Genomic DNA, 5,000 nt, shown 5'->3' on the forward strand with positions numbered 1-5,000 from the left:
GACATAGCCAATTGGGCTCTTGCCCACGCTAAACTAGAAGGACAGTATGCGGAAGTGAAAGCCGAAAATGAGCGGCTCCGCAATGAACTACAGAAACCGCAAAGGTCGTATGCTGCAGTTGCAGCAGTGACCCAACCTAAAAAGACAGTTCAAGAAACAATAAGACAGAACATAGAGAAAACTGTACCAACCATTTTTGTCAAACCGAAAAAAGGTGAAGACGTTAAGAAGGCTAAAGAGAATTTTGAGAAAAGTATTAATCCGAGAACAGACAAAATTAAAATAAACAATGTCAGAACGACCAAAAACATACTAATAGTTGAATTAGCCTCAACTGAGGACTGTGACAAACTATTAGCAAACAAGAAATTAAATGACTCCTTTGTTTGCGAGAAACCAAAGAAACGAAGACCACTTATGATGATGTACGACGTCCCGACGTACATGTCGCAGGACGACGTCATCAATTGTGCGTATGAACAGAACTTTGAGGAAATCATGACTAAAGAAGAATTTATTGAGAAATTCAAGTTACGTTTTAAAACAGGGCCACGAGATCGGCCTACGGTACATCATGCCGTAGAGGTGGCACCCGATCTCAGGAAAATAATAGTCAAAACAAATAAATTATATATAGGATACACAGCGATTTCAGTTAAAGACTATACAGCACTGGCAAAATGCACAAAGTGCCAGGATTATGGCCATGTGGCCAAGTATTGTAATTTCCAAAACTCAGTCTGTGGAAGATGTGGCGAGGATGGCCATGACAAAAAATCTTGTGATAAACGAGAAACATGCATCCCTTGTAGGTACAGAAAAAGGGTCTGTCACTCCCCAGGAAGGGAGTGCATGACATACAAGTTGTTACTACAAAGATTGATTCAAAGGACTGACTATGGCGACTAGCCGAAAAGTCCAGAAACGGAAGTCACCTAGCAAAGTAGCACGGGATGCAGAAAGATGGAGAAGGTGGAGATCACAATCATCTTTGGATGAAGATGATGAAATTAACGCTTCTTACTTTGTTCCAGTTCCTGCTGTGCAGCCGGAAATGGTAGACTTCTCCTGTCAGGTCGGGTCTTTTCTGGCCGACAGGAGGGGGGTCTCGGCTGTGGCGGCGGAGTCGGGCGGGGCGGCGGACTTCTCCTGCCAGGTCGGGGGCTTCCTGGCCTCAAGGGGGAGGACATCGGCGCCCGGCACCGGTTCGGCTGCTGGACACTCTGCAGAGAAGACATATCAAGCACTAAAAGACTTGCAACTAGACAAAACTGAAATAGGTGGTGGCACAAAAAATACGTCAAAAAACTCTGTAGAACAAGTAGTATTGGAAACTGTAAAAGTAGAAGTAATTGGTGGAGGCAAGGAGAAAGAGAACATAGACTCTGACCTTGTAGATGTAGATTCCTCTGTAAGAAAACGGACTTATAATAATTGTCCCCCTGGGAATACTTACGGTATATGTGAGGAGACATTAAGACTATCACGTTTAGAAGATCCAGCAATCTTGACGGTGGCTCTTAGGCAGCTGGTGAGAACCGGGTATCCCAGAGGAAGAAGGATAACATTCCCTGCTCTGGAGGATGCAGATTGCATCCAGCTTGCCGCAGCAAACATACCTCTTGAGTTCAAACAACTAGAGGAACTCGTATCGAAAGTTTTTGCTCGAAGGGGTAGGGTTTTTGACCTAAAAAAGATATACAATGACATGGTAATGATGTATGGCAGGATCGCTTTTGATCCTGCCCAAACCTGGCCAAATAGTCATTTCCATACAAGGTATCCTGATGCACTTTAGAGTGTTTCAGGTAAATGCAATGAGAAGTCAGTTAGTCTTACATGAATTAAGAAGATTAACAGAGGAACACAAAGTAGACATCTTATTAATACAAGAACCATACTCCGTCTCGGGAAGGATTCCTGGCTTTCCCGTTAACGCACAGGTGATTGCCTCAGGCCAGCAACCAATGACGTCAATTATAATTTTAAGTAATCTAATCAAAACAACTGTAATTACTCAATTATGTACTACACACCTTACGGTTGTAGAAGTCAATTTAAAAGGACACAGTTTGTATTTAATGAGTTTGTATTGCCAGTACAGACATAATATTGATATCTACCTGGGACAATTGCGGACAGCATTAAGAGTCTTACAAGACAAGCATATAATAATATCAACGGATGCAAATGCTAAATCACCGCTCTGGCACAGCCCGGTACAAGACCACAGAGGAATTGAATTAGAAGATTTAATCATGGAACAAAATTTGAATGTTGCGAATCTCCCCGGCAACCCTCCTACCTATAGGAGCCGAGCCGGGGCAGCATCTTTTATTGACATCACACTAACCTCAATGGGTATTGCTAATAAAATTTTGAATTGGAAAACACATGACGCTATAACCACGAGTGACCACAATGTCATTGAATTCGACATATCTGTGGAGGAGGACCGCGTGCCAGCAGAGTGGACAATGCGTTATGACTACGGGAGAGCCAATTGGGACCTTCTGGAGGCGGAGTTCGATCCTCCAGAGCTCGGAATTGAATTTAACGTGGAAGAGGCAGTAGAGGCCCTAACTACCTCTATAAAGACGGCTATCGCCGTAGCGATACCAGTGAAAAGACGTCTCATTCGGAAAGCGACTGCGCCATGGACTCCGGAGCTGTCGCGGCTCAGGCAGTCTATGCGTAGAGCACGCAGGAACTATCAAAGGGCTTTCGCCCAGGCAGAAAGACAATTCCATCTCACCATATATAGAAGACAGAAGAGGGTCTTTAAGGATACCCTAAACCAACATAGACAGCAGAGTTGGGAAGACTTCGTAAAGGAACATCTTACCCTGGACCCTTGGGGCATGCCATACAAAATCGTGAGGGAGAAAATACACTCCCCAATGCAGCTCTCCACAATCAAAAAGGAAGACACTGACGACATGACAATTGACTGGAGACAAACTGCTGAGGAGTTACTTCATGTGCTCCTACCGGACGACCGACCTGACATGGACACTGAGCTGCAGAGGGAGATACGACAGCAAGATCAAATAATATACAACAACAACCTACAAGTCTACCCCTTCTCGCAAGAGGAGGTGGTACAAGCAATAAAATCCTTCGCGAGGCGGAAAGCCCCAGGGCCAGATGGTATACCAGCAGAAGTACTGCAGTGCATAGCACAAAAGTTGGCACCAAGTCTTGCCAAAATTTACAACAGATGTTTGGAAATGCGGAGCTTCCCAACATGCTGGAAAACAGCAGAAGTAGTTATAATAAAAAAGGGACAAGATAAGGACCCTACACTTGCAAAATCCTATAGGCCCATCTGTTTACTTGACGTTTTGGGCAAAACCTTTGAGAAGCTTCTGATGTCTAGACTGTCTAGCCACAGGCTTCTTCGTGGTATGAGTGAATTGCAGTACGGGTTCAGAAAGGGCAAGTCTACATCTGATGCCATAAATAAAGTAGCAAGTACTGTGCACTCATCCACGAGGAAATATGTCCTGGGCATCATGGTGGACATTTCCGGCGCCTTCGACAACCTGTGGTGGCCGGCGCTCTTCTCCCAGTTACGGGAAATGGAGTGCCCGGCGGCACTATATGGTTGCCTGAGGGATTACTGCCGGAAAAGAGTTGCGAAAATCACGGCTCCTGGTGCCGTGATGTTGAAAGACATCTCGAAGGGCTGCCCGCAGGGCTCTGTGTGTGGCCCCGTGTTCTGGGATGTAAACATGGACCCCCTGCTGACAACTTTGAATGGGAACGACACGGTACTGGGAGCAGTGGCGTATGCAGACGATCTTTTCATCATGGTCGAAGGAGATAGTCGTGCTGAAATAGAGAATAAAACAGTACAAGCATCTGAGATCTTAATGCAATGGTGCCAAAAATCAAAACTACAAGTTGCACCACAAAAATCAAATTACATTCTCTTAAAAGGAAAGCTGGCCCGTGATCCAGTCGTGCGGCTGGATAATAGATTAGTTGCGAGATCTAGGTCTGCAAGATACTTGGGCGTCCTCATGGATGAGGCGTGGAGCTATGCTCCGCACATCGACCATGTGGCCACCAAATCCCTCTCAATATTTAACAAACTGATCAGTATTGCTCAAAGACGTTTCCATCTGCCCCCAGGGGCAACCAAAATGTACAACAACTGTATACTGATACCAGTTGTGGGGTATGGTTCCAGCGCGTGGGCGCACAGGCTCACTCAGGTGAAACCAGCACGTGTCATCAGACGAATACAGCGAAATGTAATCATGCGGTGTGTTGGTGCCTTCAGCACCACACCAACGGATGCTTTGTTAGTAATAATGGGACTTCACCCGCTGGATTTAATGATCAGGCAACATGCAGCAATACACTGGATCCAAAAACGGGAACACGAAAAAGTTACAGCACTTATAGGAGAACACATGAACAATATCAGGGATATCAGAGAAAAAATTACAGACATTTGGCAAGAGCAGTGGCAGTCCTCAGACACGGGGAGAAGGGTCTTTGACTTCTTTCCCAGTGTCCGAGAGAGGCTCAAGATGAGACATCTGACTATAACACTGGGAGTGGTACACTTCTTATCCGGGCATGGCCCTTATCCTACATACTTACACAGAATTGGCAGTATGCAGTCACCTGAGTGTGTCTGTGGCGCCCCTGTGGGGACGCCCGAGCACGTGGTACTGGAATGCCCGGAATTCGACCCAGTTGCCAATGAGGCAAGAAGGGAATTGCGGAACACACCGCTCATGGAGATACTAAGAAGCCCAGAAAGTTTTACTGTATTTCAACAACTAGTCGATCAAGTTTCCAAATTTGCTAAATTGATTTTTGAGCGAAACGACGAAGGTTAGGAAAGAGAAAAGCTGTACTCCTCAGCCATGTCTGAGGAGTAATGTGCATTAATTCATTAACAAATACCAAAAGAAGACTAAGGAATGGAGGGTCGCTTGCCAGAGTGATGTGGATGTCCATGCCACTGTGGATGGGCGACCTCT

This window comes from Schistocerca piceifrons, unplaced genomic scaffold (assembly GCF_021461385.2).
Source record: "Schistocerca piceifrons isolate TAMUIC-IGC-003096 unplaced genomic scaffold, iqSchPice1.1 HiC_scaffold_1421, whole genome shotgun sequence".
In the NCBI taxonomy this organism is placed as follows: domain Eukaryota; kingdom Metazoa; phylum Arthropoda; class Insecta; order Orthoptera; family Acrididae; genus Schistocerca; species Schistocerca piceifrons.